The following is a 15,541-nucleotide window of genomic DNA, read 5'->3' as shown; positions in this document are numbered from 1 at the left end:
TTGTCTCGGCCAGTGGCAGCAGTTAGCTACTAGCTTTTCTACAATTCAAGGGTCAAGCCCAAAAAGGAATTAAGCTGAAGGTGCCCCAGAGGATGCAGTGGGGATGGGTGGAGAGAGGCTGAGGCTTCCTGGATGAGGGACAGAGCTGAAATCTGCAAGACTGGAAGGACATTAAAGGGGAGATGTCCTCAAATGGTGGACACCTGTGCCTCTTGAGCAGGGTCTGGGGAGACAGTTGGCACCTGCCAGTCAGGGCTCCAAAGTGTCTGTGTAGGGGGGTCTTAGTGGCAGAAATCTGAGGAGAGGTGGAGGCTGTTCTAACTATCTCTATATTCACGGGAAGGAAGGAGCAAATAGTAATTATCTACAGTGAAGAAGGGTAGACACTGACCCAGATTATTGGGGGAAGGGCTCCTTCCACTCTCCCCCCACCCCAGACGTGGCCCATACCTAATGCCTCAGGAACAATCTCTAATTATATGACACTGAAAACTCGGACAAGGGCCTATAGCAGAGCCTGCAGGCAAAGTAGACGCTAATATTGGAAACCTTTTAGCCCAATAGTTGCATCTTGTAACAAAAGAAGGAATATTAATAGTGGCTATTTTATTGACTATCTCAGACCCCTGCTGCATTCTTCTGTTACCAAGTAGGCCCCTAGACTTTAGTACTGCCCAGGGGAGAGGAAGAAGGAATTTCAATAATAATTAATATCAAAGGACCCTCCCCCCACCCCACAACAACCCCAGTCAGCCCAAAGTGGGGGTTCAGAGCTTGATTTCAGTTGATTCAGAAAAATAAAAATTTGCTCCTTGACAAAGTGGAGCAAATGCATACCTGTTATTTAGGCCTCAGTGGGAGGACAGCAGTGGGGAAGGGGAGAGGTCTGAGTGATCCTGGAATCACCAGGCATCTGGAGACACTGCCAGGCTCTGCCCCCCTCCATTTGCTGTTAGTTGGCAAAAGACAAATTAGCCCAGTGCCTCCTGAGCCAGAGTTTGCAATGCAGAGTCTGCAAGAATGTTTGCTTGGGGAGCTGCACTGTTCTTTATCTCAGCAGGTATAATTCCATCACATGATTGTCTTGGATCTGCTTTTCCCTGCTCCGGCCCAAGCTTGCCAATTCAGACAAGCATTGCTGAGAAATAAATAGTCCTTCTCTGTGTCAGCCCAGAAAACACTAGGGGTCTCTTTACATACAATATAATGAGAATTTCCTGACTTCTGGAGTTAGAAAGGGCCTCTTTCCCTACCCCAAGGGCCTACAAGCTGAACTTCCCCTTTGCAGGCAACTCACTGGCCTCAGCGGGGAAGCCAGGCTAACCGTGCACCGCTTCCCTCTCGGGTCCCAACCCTGTCCTGAGCTTTACAGGTCACTGGTAGGTGAGTCAAAGAAAGAAGACCTCGGGGCGCCCAGCTTGCTCAGTTGGTTAAGCATCTGAATTAGGCTCAGGTCATGATCTCGAGATCTGTGAGTTCAAGCCCGGCATGCTGTGCTGACAGCTCGGAGGCTGGAGCCTGCTTCAGATTCTGTGTCTCCCTCTCTCTCTGTTCCTCCCCCTGTTGCTCTCTCTCTCTCAGAAATAAAATAAACATTAAAAAAAAAAAAACTTTAAGAAAGAAGACCTCAAAAAGAGGCAGAGGGCTCATAGGGCCTCCATAGAGACAAGAGCCATGCTGCCTGGGAAACTTCCAGTATAGCATTGCTGTCTCTAGCCCCAAGGATTATTTCTGTTGCAGCATAAAGTTACCTTGGGCAGGTAGCTTTCTTTCTTTTCTCTTCTTTTCTTTTCTTTTTTTTTTTTTTTGTTTATTTTTGGGGGGGGGGAGGGGCAGAGAGAGAGGGAGACAGAATCTGAAGCAGGCTCCAGGCTCTGAGCTGTAAGCACAGAGCTGGACGTGGGGCTCAAATTTACGAACCGTGAGACCATGACCTGAGCCAATGTCACATGCTTAACCGACCAAGCCACGCAGGCGCCCCTGGGCAGATAACTTTCACTGTCTGGGAACTGCTGACAAGGAAAGCCATAGAAGGGGACTTCTCAGCCCAAGTCCCAAAGGTTCAACCACTCAGCTCACGCACAGGAGAAGGTGGATCGTTGTCAATAGTGGCTGCCTGCCCATTTGTACTTCCTGTGGGGTTCTGTGAAGCCAGGTCAGGGTCTGACCTTCTTTCAGGCCACAGATGTTCCCTCTTGGTGTCTGTTCAGGACTAAGTTAGCTCGGGAGACTCTGGGATTCTGAGAAGCCCTTAACAGGGACCAAGAGAACTTAGATCCCATGGTTAAGTTCTAGGGACAACTCGGGACTGGGGTCAGACCCTGCGGTGACCTAATGTTTTACCTTCTCCAACTTATCTTAGAAGTTTAATTTGGGGCGCCTGGGTGGCTCAGTCAGTTAAGCGTCTGACTTCAGCTCAGGTCATGACCTCACGGTCTGTGAGTTCGAGCCCCATGTCAGGCTCTGTGCTGACAGCTTGGAGGCTGGAGCCTGCTTCAGATTGTGTCTTCCTCTCTCTCTGCCCCTCCCCCACTTGTGCTCTGACTCTCTCTCTCTCTCTCTCTCTCAAAAATAAATAAAAATGTAAAAAAAAATTATAAAATAAAAAAAGAAGTGTTTTCAATTTAATAAGCTCTGTTGTGAACATTTTCATAGCAAAAAAAAAAAATGTTTTAAAACTTGGAACCCCCTCACCAACCAAGTGTTCTCATTTGTCTGTTCTCCTGCCTTTTCCTTGTCTACATGCATCCATATTTGGCGTAGAGCTGTTTTCCCAACATAGATAAGTGTTCCACTTTCCTTACCAGATAACTGCTATCACTCACCCTTTCATTCTGTAGTGCAGTGGTTCTAAAAGCTGGATGTGAGTCATTTAGAGTGCTTGCTTAAAGTTCACCTGTCTGGAGTGAGACTTGATTCTATGGAACTGGGCGTCGGGCACAGGATTCCATTCCCCTCCCCTGATACAAGACCTTAACATCTATTGACAATATGTTTCTATACACATGTTACAAGGTAATATAAACAAGATGACAGAAAAGCAAATCGCTTTACTATTCTCTTTGGGGCCGGTGAAAACACACAACTGCCACTCGAGTTCCTGAGCTGTCTCTGATGGATGCTGGATTTTCTCCATTTGCCCGTCAGATCCACTCTTGACCCTTCTCCACCTGCTCTTTTCCCCAAGAGGCTGCACCACAGGGGTTTGCACTGATGGGCTCCCTTTGCTCTCCAGCGTCTGGGAGGATGGGCCGACAGCTTGGCATATTTATTTCTCTCCTTCCTTCCTGTGATCCTGCCCTCCCCTTCGGCTTTCTTTCTGGGTCCCCTTAGCTGGTTCTGCCCCCCTCACCCTATTAGACCTATTGGTGCTAATGGTTCCTGCACTTACCAAACCAAGAGTAGGGCACCATTCCCTCTTCTTTGTCTAAGCCCAGCCCATACTTTGTAAACAATGTCTTTATTACGCTTCTCTCAAATGACTCACTCTCAGGCTTTTTTTTTTTTTTTTTTTTTTTTTTTTGCCAGGACCCTGATTGACTGACGTAACCTTTAGAACATTTTGCTTTTACTACTATTTCTAAATTAATATGGAGAAAAATTTTAACTTAATTTTGCCCATGCCTAAGCTTCTGCAAGTGGGATTTTATTTTCCCTTGGTAAAGCCAGAGTAGCTGATTTAAAATTTTAAATATAAAAAAATAAATTTGTGGCTTTGTTGGGAAAAGTAAGAACCTGACTACGGTTGCTTTCAAGAGATAACTTTGGGGACATAGGAAAAAAAAAATCTTATAAACTCTGCACCTGGAACAAGCAGGGCCCAGTGGTTTTGATGCACGCTGGTAAAGGAGCATTGGGTAAGGGGGCCCTTCAGGTTCCTCACATCACAGCCGCTTAAGTCATCAGCATCCCTTCCAAAGTGCCAGGATATTCCTCCTTTAAGACCCATACCAATGAGTTTGAGATAAAACAATTTTACGTGAAAGCCCAGCCTGGTGGACAGATTTGGGGGAGTCTATCCGTAATGTCTGTTTTTGAAGTCCAGGAAAGCTGTGCATGCAATTTTTTTTTTTTTTTTTTAGTCTTAAACTCAAGGCTTTTTCTAAAATACACATTCCTCCGTATTCCCTATTTTTAAAATTACCTATTTTCTCCCATGCTCAGCAACAGCTCCTCCGTGAAGCTCTTGATCCTTGTACATCTGGAATGAGAATACCACAGGTGGCACTGCCTTGGCAGGTGGTGCTGTGCCCAAAGGAAGCCCTAGCCTGGATTCAGTCCCACATCTTCTCTCCAGCACGAGCACCTGACTCAGCCTTGGAAGAGCAGAGGAGGTTATGGGACGTCACTTTGCCCTAGTCCACTTCCTCCGACTCTAGTCCTACCCACTTACCCTCTCCCTGGTCTAAATGGACTGTCTCCCAAATTCAGTCACTTTAAAGACGTTCAATAGGAGACTGATTATAAATATAATGTGCTCATTATTGTTCTGAGTTCCTCATTAGAAGCTATTGCCGAAGGGCGCCTGACTGGCTCAGTCAGTAGAGCATGTGACTCTTGTACCTCAGGGTGGTAAGTTCGAGCCCCATGCTGGGCATAGAGATCACTTAAAAATACAAAAAGATTTAGGAAAAAAAAAAAAGGAGCGATTGCCAAGTCCTGCTAAATATTAAGCTTTGTTGCTGTTGTCCATGCCCACCCCCTAGAAGCGTCTTTTGTGGATTAGGCTAGGACAAGTTCCAACACGTGGGAACTATAGAAAAATCTGGAACAGAGGCAAAAAGTGACATTGGGAATCAAGTCTGCTTTATCTGTGTGTGTTCCCTGCCCTCCTCCACAGCTTCAGCCTGGCCACTTCTTGACAGCTTACCTTAGAAATGCCTTTGGTTTTCCGACCCTTATCTGCAAGAGCTTATACCATCTCAGCTTGAGATTCCAAACACTGGTTGTCAGTCTGCCCTGGCTTCTGTCCTCCAAGCCTTCCCAGTGAGCTCTGAGCAGCAAGCTGTTCCCTTGCCAGCTCAAGCCTGGCCTGAGCCTTTTTCGGATGAAAGGCAGGTCCTACCTTTCAGCTTCATCTGATTCAAAATAATGAACAACCACAGCCTCTCACTCCCCAGTAAGCAGTAGCAGTCATTATCAAACGTTTTGAGGCAGGTGATGATTTAATCAGAGGATTGTTTAGGGAATATATTTGTTTAAAAAACTGGCCATCGTGAAATACAGACTTGCCCCTGGGGTCTGTGGGGACCAGGGATGAGTCCAAAGGAGGCCCACATCACATGTCAAAAAGCTATAAACCAAACCAACAACTATTAAATGAAAAAGTTCCACACACACCCCCCACCATACTTAAACCTTCATAACAATGTGGAAGGCCAGGTTCAAATATAGAATTATTGAATTTCTCTGAGTTCCATGCTGGGTGGAATGCTAGGGGGAAAGCTGGTTCCTGGCCCCTGGCTCATTCTCAGTTCAAGCTTTATCCCACAGGGCAAGGGGCCTTGAGCACATTCAATGGACGTGTCCAAGCTCCATCCACATCCCCACTCCCTCCTCACCCTACCCCTCTCCAACAAACAACTACCCATTAGGCACCTTTCAGGCCTAGGAATAAGTACAACAGTGGTGCGATCTGTCCTCAGAAGAATGTACGTGGAAGAAAGGCTGGCCCAGGTCCAGGAAATAAGCTCTAGAAGGGGAGCAGGGACTTTGGGTGGAAACATCCCATTGGCCCTATGGATTCCTTACCCCGTGGAGAAGTATAGCCAAAGTGGGCCAGAGGGGAGCCCGCTAAAGCATGGGACCCAAGGCAGAGGGGATACTGTTGAAATAAAATTGCTTGGATGAAGAATACAACCAACAGTAAGGAAATCACTAACGAGGTCATGAAGGCCACAGGTAAGATGATAACCCAAGAAAGGAGAGGAGGGGAAAGATACGAGATAACCAGGAAGCAGACGTGAGCAGACAAGGAGAGAGGAACAGACCAGTACTTCAGCCAACTCTGCCTGCCTTCCTGGGAGCCTACAAATTCCTGGGTTCAGCCCTGGCAGAAACCTACCCTCGCTTCTGCACTTGGCTTTGTAGACACTTGATAATGTAAACCTGCCCTTAGCCTAAGCTAGTTACTATTCTTGAAAGAAAATATGTCTCAACAAAATATTACGTGGTCAGTGGTGAAAGAAACGAAAATTTGCCCAGAGAGAGGGAAAGTAAAGAAAGAAAAGGGCTAAAGACAGGTTTGGGGGGGGATCATAAATTTGCAATGCAGAAAAAAAAAAAAAAAGAAAGAAAGAAAGAAAGAATTGTCCAAGAAGTAGAGGGAGAATTAGCTCACTAGGGTGAGCATTTAAGAAAGAGGGGCAGTCAGGTGGAAGATGAGGTCTGAGAAAAAGCCACGGAACCTGATTACTTCACGGTCACTGGTGACTGTCGAGAAAGTATAACTAGACACAAATGTGGGTAAATGGACACACCCAGGTGTGCTGGGGAGATTGAGCAAGCTATAGCTCTTCTCGGATGGTGGAGATCTTTCTCTTTCCCTGGTACTGGCAGCAGGTATCACTACCCCTGCCTGCTTCCTCACCTCTTCCACCAGGCATGCTGGTGAAGCCTGGCACCCTTAGGGTCAAGGCTGGTTTGAAATGTGTCGGAGAACAGGGAAAGAGATGCTGTGATCCTGGACGGGACTCCATAAGGCTGGAGTCACTGGAAAATAATTACCAAACAAACAAGCAAAGAGCCACTGGATTCTTGGGGACCCCCAGTCTTTACTTAAAACTCCCGGAATTCCATTTTCTCTTGTTCGGCATTGTTTGGAAACAAAGACAAATCCCAGGCAGGGTATCAGCCTCCACTTCCCCAGCAGCCAGCCCAGACAAACCAACTTACTTCCCATCTTCTCTCAAGGGAGGTGTGTGTGTGTGTGTGTGTGTGTGTGTGTGTGTGTGTGTGTGTTCATGCGTGTATGTGTTTTGGGATGTGGGGGAGCATGATCCCCTACAGAATCTTTCTCCCAAGTCTCAATGATTCAGGAGCAACAACAAACAAGTAAAAATAACTTTTTATTTTAAGGAACCACATCTATGGCTTCCTGTTCACACAGCTGACAGCAGAAGAACCTGGGCTGTGAAGGGAGCAGAGAGTTTTCCAGGGTGGTGGATTGCTTATAGCTAGAGAAAATGAGCAGGAAGGATAGCCTATGCCCAACTTGTCCACAGTGACAGTTGCCCAGCGATAGTCACAGAAGAGAGAATTTCAGATGTGTGAGGAATGACCCTCAAGATACAACAAACACTCCAATTGGCTTCCTCTCCTTTGAGCCACCCTATTCTTACCCCATCCCACTCCACCCCACCTCACCCCCCCAGCCACAATGCCCAGCGTGAGGGCTCTTCAGGCTGGGTGTCTCCCAGCACGCCTCCTGCAAGGGGTAAGGGGAAGATAGAGTCCGATTACCTTCCTCCAAATGTTTATGAAAAGGGAACATAGCAGCATATCATCAGCACCCCCTGACAGTGTGCTCCATGGAAAAATTTAAAAATTACTGCTCACTAGAGAAGTAGGAGAGTCTGACCTTTTCCCATTGATTTCCCCCCGTGTTTTGATTCAAATATTTGCAGCCCCTGGGTGTTGGGAGCCCCTCTTAACTTTCTCTCTGGGGTCATTCCTTGAGGTCTTTCCTCCTTTCTCAGGAGACAGAATTTTTTTAACCCATGGGCTACGTCTGAGGAACTGGAGGGAGTTTGCTAAACCACAAACTACTTGCACACATTTCACTGGATCCTCTTAACTTCCTCGGGGAACAAGTATTGTTATCTTTCCCTCACAAAAGAGAAACAGATGTTCTGAAAGGTCCAGTGACTTGCCCAAGGCTTCTCAGATAATGAGTCCTGGAGCCTCGGATTGAATTTCTGCCTCTGACTCTAAACTCTGTGCGAGGCCAACCAAATCTAAGGCTGGGAGCGGGAGGTGGGGAGCTGGCTTGGGGCAGGAGTGTGGGTGGGAAGTAGAACCCCAAAGCTTTGTCTTTCTCTCCTTTCAGGGATCCCAGACATTAGGAGTAGAAAAACATATACTTCAAAGAGAAAGAGAAAAGAAAATATATTGGCCCCTGAAGCACTGGCTTTAAACTTTTTTGACTGTCACCAATAATAAAAAATAAATTTTATATCTTGACCCAGAACATTATATAAACAAATTACTATATATATATATAAACAAATTACTATATATATATGTATATATACATATATATATATACATATACATGTATATATATGTATATATACATATATATATGTATATATATAGTAATTTGTTTATATATATATATAGTAATTTGTTTATATATACTACATATATACACACACTATATATATAGTTTGTGATGCATTCTGATGCAGTGATGCATTCTGATTCCGGGAGTTTTAGGTAAAGACTGGGTGTCCCCAAGAATCCAGTGGCTCTTTGCTTGTTTGTTTGGTAATTATTTTCCAGTGACTCCAGCCTTATGGAGTCCCGTCCAGGATCACAGCATCTCTTTCCCTGTTCTCTGACACATTTCAAACCATATATATATATATATATATATATATATAAAGTTTCACCAAGAGTGATGCATTCTGATTCTGATACAGTTTGTTCTACTCTATGGTATTCTTTTTTTTTTCCCTTTTAATAATGGTTTTTGACTCACAAAATTGATTTCACTACCCATGAACAGATCTCGACCTACAGTCTGAAAAAATGCTGCCTTAAAGCATAAACACATTCACACTGCCCTTGTATAAAGAGCCAAGTGGGATGGAGCCCAACACATAATATGTGTTCAGGAAATACTTGTTGAACTTCTGGACTTTTAAGGAATCAATAATCCACAAATTAAACAATTTGTTCTGCACACTCTTCAGTTTGCTGTATGTGGAAAGATAATCCCAATTCCAAATCTCAGCAGACAAATCATTCACAAACACAAAACTATAAATTGGTCTCTGTTGTGAATCTGGACTTGAAACTGTAAAATAAAATACTAGCAAATGGATTTCATTCAAGGAGCATGAGTTAAGTAAGTGTCTGTACTGTGCCCTGTCCTAGGGGCTAGAGAAACAGAAACAAATCAGACCCAGTCTCTGCCCTCAAGGAGCTGGGGTGTGGCAGGAGATTGAGCAACGAAATCTGAGTTACAATGCAGTGTAATGGGGGCAGCACAGGCTGCCGTAGGACGCGATGGGAGTTAACCACCCACCCTAGAGGAGACAAAGATTACCTCCCAGCCACCCTAGCCTATACTTGAAAGATGAATGACAGATGAGAGGATAAGTAGAGGAGGGCCATATTAGGCAAAGTTGTGGCAATCACAGTTGATTGTCCCCCTACAACCAGTCCACATGTCCTGTTGGCAGCAGCCCAATTATTTGAGAAGTGGGGGTGGGACAACAGAGTGTGCACTTGTACTCATTATAATTCAAGGGAAAATCCTGATTCACATGAGCCAAATATGATGGTCGCAGGCTCCTTGCCAGTTATTAGTTTAGGAACGGACATAAAACTCAAGCTGACTAATGAGATTTAAGGGCATATTTTCTAAGAAGGGACTTCAAGAAAAGTTCCCATGTTCTTAAAAAGAGGCAAATGGTAGGGCGCCTTGATGGCTCAGTCGTTTAAACACCCGACTCTTAATTTTGGCTTTGGTTATGATCTCACAAATCATGAGTTTGAGCCCCAAGTTGGATTCCCCCGCCCCCACCCCAGCACTGAGCATCTTTCCCTCTCATTCTCTCTCTGCCCCTCCCCTGCTCACCCGTACACACTGTTGATCTTTCCCTCAAAATGAATAAAAACTTTTTAAAAAGTGGCTCATGGTAAGGAACAGCCATTCTTCTACTGGATCCTGTATTGCCTCAATGGGATGCCTGGCTATGATGCAGCCTTCTGGAAAGCAGGAGGTAATCAAGTCGGAGGGTGGCAATCAAAAAGACAGAAAGACCGGGCACCTCGATGCCGTTGGTGAGTAGCTGAATTAGCCAACTCTAGAACTGTATCCCAGGAGATGATATCATGTAAGACAAAAGATTTTCCTTCCTGCTAAAGTCAGTTGAGTCAGGGTTTTAGGCAACTGGCGATCAAAATGAACCCGAACTGATAACAGAAGCTATGGAGATATAAAAGAAATGCCCTGGTTCTGCAAGGCAAGAATTGGATACAAAGTCCAGATCATGCTAGCTTCAAAATGAGATACAAATGACTACTGAACTTATGGAAAACTCAACCTCACTCTTAAAGAGAAACACACTTCAAAACCCAAACGGGTGGGGGTGGGGGGCGCCTGGGTGGCTCACTAGGTTAAGTGCCCGATTCTTGGTTTCCACTCAGGTCATGATCTCAGGTGATCTCAGGATCATAAGATAGAGCATGGATCTTGCCTTAGGATTCTCTCTCTCTCTCTCTCTCTCTCTCTCCCTCTACTGCTGCTTTCGGGCTCTCTATCTCTCTTAAAAAAAAAATCTAGTCACTTAGCAATTAAAAACAACAAAAACCAAATCAGATGCCTTTTTGCATCTCCATATTGTCAAAGATCAAAAAGCTTGATAATTTGCCATATTGTCAAGGGGGAAACGAGCAGTCCCATTTGTTATGAGGGGATCATGCAGAGTACAAATCTTTGAAAGGCAAATACTAACCATCACCTGACAGCCCGGCCATCCCTGAGGCCAATCTAAGGAGAAACAATGTGACTGTCAGGCTGACTTGAGCATTCTGATCCGCTCAAAGATTGTATTTGTAAATTGCTAAACCTCAGTGTCCCATTCTGTTTCCAGAGCATCTCTTTCAGTCCCCACCCCCTTCCCTCCTTCACCCCAACCAGCTACGGGACCCAGTTGCAACTGCACTGCAGGCTGGTTTGTTACATGTGTCTTCTGTGAAAACCTGAGACAATTTTCTATGAAACCCAATCTAAGATACTACATATGTGTGCAAACATACCTACATTTCTTTACAAAGTAAGCTGCAAAACCTTCTGCGTTGTCTGAAAAGACGTGAATGAATGGAAAAATAGAGGTTCCTGGATAGGAAATAAATATTACATAAATACCGGTTTCCTACAATTTCAGTTATAGATTTAGCAGACTCTTGTTTAAAAAAAAAAAAAAGCAGAAGGATGTTTTTAAACATATGACAAAAAGAGAGAAAGGAAAATTCTAAACAGGCAAGAAAGAAAATGTGTTGAGGAGTGAAGGAGGTATTATAAGGAGGGTGAACAAGATCTATCAAAAGTAAAACCTATAAAACAATAAAAGTAAGATAGTGAAGTCTTGGTGTAAGAATAGATGGATTCCTTCAATATAATAGAAAGTTCAGAAATGCATCCTAATTCTGATAAAAATTTTAGTATATTATGAAGATGTCAAAGTACAATGAGATAAAGATTTTTTTTCTATAAATGGTGGAGGGAAACTGATGAACAATTTGGGAGGAAGAAAAGAATTTAGATCCACCTTTTACACTGTATGTAAAAACATGAATTCCATGTTGTTTGCTTGCTTGTTTATTTATTTATAAGTAATTTCTACACCCAATGTGGGGCTCAATCTCACAACCCTGAGATCAAGAGCCGCACACTCCACCAACTGAGCCAGCCAGGTGCCCCAAATTCTATTTTATTTAAAGACTTAAGTGTGCTTTAAACTAGTAAGTCTAGAAGAAAATAGCTTTAAATATCAAGGTGCTAGTGGGAAGGCCCTTCTGGTGCCTTTCTATCATAGTAGTGTACTGTATTTTCTCTTTATCACACAAACAACTTCCTGAAATTATTTGTGTTATGTTTCCTTCATTCCCACCTGTCTTTCCTCCACAAGATAATACACTTCATGAATATAGTATCACTATAGAGAAAAGATTGAAGTACTTGACAACATGAAAATTTCAGAAAAGAAATTTTTCACGTTAAAAAAAAAAATCACCAAAATAGGGGCACCTGGGTGGCTCAGTCGGTTAAGTCTCCAACTTTAGCTCAGGTCACAATCTCACAGTTCGTGGGTTTGGGCCCCACGTCAGGTTCTTTGCTGACAGCTCAAAGCCTGGAGCCTGCTTTGGATTCTGTGTCCCCGTCTCTCTCTGCCTCTCCCCCACTCAGGCTCTGTCTCTCTGTCTCTCTCTCTCTCAAAAATAGATAAAACATTAAAAAATAATAATAAATCACCAAAATAAAGGACAAACAACATACTAGAAGATATATTTACAAAAAATATGAACAAAAAAGATTAATGGTGTTGTTATCTCAAGAATTGGACACCACTTGATAAGAATCTTGTTAAGGCTTTGGCTAATATTGGAACAAAGACTTGTAAGAAAACAATTCACACAAAAATATTAATAAATGTGTGAAAAATATTTAATGCTACTAGTTATCAAAGAAGCAGATTAAGAGAAGTACAGTATTTCTTTCACTAAGTTAACTAAATTAACTTTACTAAATTAACTCTTTTCCTAAATTAACCCAAAATTACAATGTGAATTCCCAAATCTGAAGCTGGTGATGTTGACACCTTTATTCATGGGAGTAGTATCATAAATGGATACAACTGATTAGAAACTAATTTAGAGTACCAAAATGCCCTTTGACCAAATACATCTCTTTTAAAAAATTCATGGGGCGCCGGGGTGGCTCAGTCGGTTAAGCCTCCCACATTGGCTCGGGTCATGATCTTATGGTTCATGAGTTCGAGCCCCGCGATGGGCTCTGTGCTGACAGCTCATAGCCTGGAGCCTGCTTCGGATTCTGTGTCTCCCTCTCTCTCTGCCTCACACTCTGTTTCTCTCTCTCAAAAATAAATAAACATTAAAAAAAAATTTTTTTAGGTTCATTCATTCATTTATTCATTTTTAAAGTAGGTGTTATCCCTAAAGTGGGCTAGGACTCACAACTCCAAGATAAAGAGTCACATGCTCTGCCAACTGAGCCAGCCAGGTGCTCCCAGTTTATCTCTTTTAGAGAATGGATCTAGAGCAGTGCAGCAGAAGCACCAAGCCATTGCTAAAACCCAGCATTCCATCTTGACTTGGCCTCCCTTCCCACACCATGTTCTTATACCAAAGGCTCAGGGGAAAGAAAAGAAAAAAATAGATCATTAATGATTGTTATATTAATTACATATTGAATTGATAATATCTTGGATACATTGGCTCAAATGAAATATACTATTCAAGGGGCGCCTGGGTGGCGCAGTCGGTTGAGCGTCCAACTTCGGCCAGGTCACGATCTCGCGGTCCGTGGGTTCAGGCCCCGCGTCGGGCTCTGGGCTGATGGCTCAGAGCCTGGAGCCTGTTTCGGATTCTGTGTCTCCCTCTCTCTCTGCCCCTCCCCCGTTCATGCTCTGTGTCTCTCTGTCCCAAAAATAAATTAAAAAAAAAAAAAAAAAAAAAAAAAAAAAAAAAAAAGAAATATACTATTCAAGTTAATTTGATCTTTTTATTTTCTTTTACTTTTTTAATACGGCTACTAGAAAATTTTATTTTGTTTTATTTATTTATTTTTTTTTTAAATTTTTGAGACAGAGAGAGACAGAGCATGAGCAGGGGAGGGGCAGAGAGGGGGGAGACACAGAATCTGAAGCGGGCTCCAGGCTCTGAGCTGTCAGCACAGAGTCTGACACGGGGCTTGAACTCACGGAGCGTGAGATCATGACCTGAGCTGAAGTCGGACGCTCAACCGACTGAGCCACCCAGGCGCCCCTAGAAAATGTTAAAGTACCTATGTGGCTCACATTTGATTTATTTTGGACAGCTCTGTCCTAGCATTTTCCTAACCTAATGTGACCAGCATCCTGGGGAATCCCCTTATTTCTAATTGGCACTATTCTTTGCATCTAGTGTTATGGCAAGGCTGGCTTTTTTTTCTACAAGAAGGAGCAAGGCAGACCAAGGGGGTGACTCAGCAGAGGAAAATGCTTCTGCCAATACTATTGCCCTGATGACCTTATCCCATGCCTGAAATTCTCAAATGAGCCACGATGTTAGGTTGGGTCCTTGAAATGAAAGGAAGTTACCTGGTAGTGGTTGCTTTCCCGGACTTACAGTCCTTTGTAAGGGCTGGGTCCTCCACTCGGGTCCATCCATGATGCCACCACACAGATCCACCAACGTGAGCAGGTTGTAGCATGCTCCTGCTTCACATGCTCCAATAATCCTTTCTTTCTGCCTGCCATGGCCCAAAGCCCACAGACCTGGCCTTGCTTCTCTCTCTGTCCTCTTCTTTCTCTTCTGTCCCTAGACTCTAGCCACACCAGCCTCATTTCACCTTCTCAGCCTGGCCAGCTTCTTTCTCTCTCTAAGCCTCCTGAACATACCATTTCCCAAACTAAAGTGGTCTCCCTAGTCACTTCTTATCACATCAGTGTATTCTAGTTCCTTCATCACACATATAACTTCCTCAAATTATTTTTGCTGTGCTTCCTCCACTACCCACCCATTTTCCCTCCATAAGATAATAAACCTCATGAGAAGGAAGATCCTGTCTACCTTGTTCACTGCAGCATCCCAGACCCTAGAACAGTGCCTGGCGCATAGTATGGGCTCCACAAATATTTGTTGAATGAGTCTATGAATGAATGCCAAATTATTCCACCTACTCTTCCCTAGATATGCTTTGAGTTTTCTTTTCTCAAAGAAAATCTTGCCTCAAAGTGTCTTTGCTTTTGCTATGTCTTCCCATGTACAATCTTTATTCTTACCTAAAATGACAGACTTTCCACTTCAAATACAAACCACCCAACTCAAAAGCATTTGATGATAAAGAGGTTTTTTGGTTTTTTTAATCACACATAATTGGGAGTCCAGAAGTGTTCCAGGGGTTGTCTAACTCAGTGCACTGCTTAATGATGTCCTCAAAGAACCATGGTTTCTCTAACCTTTCCCATCTGCCACTCTTACGTGCCGGCTACTGACCTAAGCTTCCCCCTTTATGTTTGCAACATGGTGCAACTCAAGCAGCTCAAGCACGATGTCCTTCTTACAACAACATCTTAACTCCAGAGCATCTCAGACTTAGAGAATTTCCCAGAAGTCTCTTCTCCAGCGTTCTCTTTTAGTTTCATCGCCCAGGATTGTAGTACATGCTGCCCACTTCTAATCCAGCTCACTTCTAAACCAATTACTGTCAAGAGCAAGGAATGCCCATGATTGGCCTAAAGAATCAAGATGAGCTTCCCTCCGGCTGCGGCAGTGTGAGATCCTGGTTCCTGGGTATAGAGGCTGCTAAGACAATGAAAGAGTGGGATTGGGGTGGGGGGATGGGGTCCAGAAAACCACTGAGAGTCTTTACAAGCCACAAAACCCTACTAGGTTTTCAAAGTACAGCTCAAATCTTGGGTCTTTCATTAATCCTCTGATTATCTTAAACAGAAGTAGCCACTCCCTCCTATGAATGTAAAACCTTGAGTTTGGGCCAAAAACTTTAGAGTCATTCCTAATTTCTCTCTTTATTCCTAACCCCATACTTTAGCTATCTTGTCTACAAAATACATTCAGAATCCAATCT

This window comes from Prionailurus viverrinus, chromosome B3 (genome assembly GCF_022837055.1).
Source record: "Prionailurus viverrinus isolate Anna chromosome B3, UM_Priviv_1.0, whole genome shotgun sequence".
Classification (NCBI taxonomy): domain Eukaryota; kingdom Metazoa; phylum Chordata; class Mammalia; order Carnivora; family Felidae; genus Prionailurus; species Prionailurus viverrinus.
The sequence above is the reverse complement of the archived record's forward strand: the minus strand, read 5'-3'. Positions refer to the sequence as shown.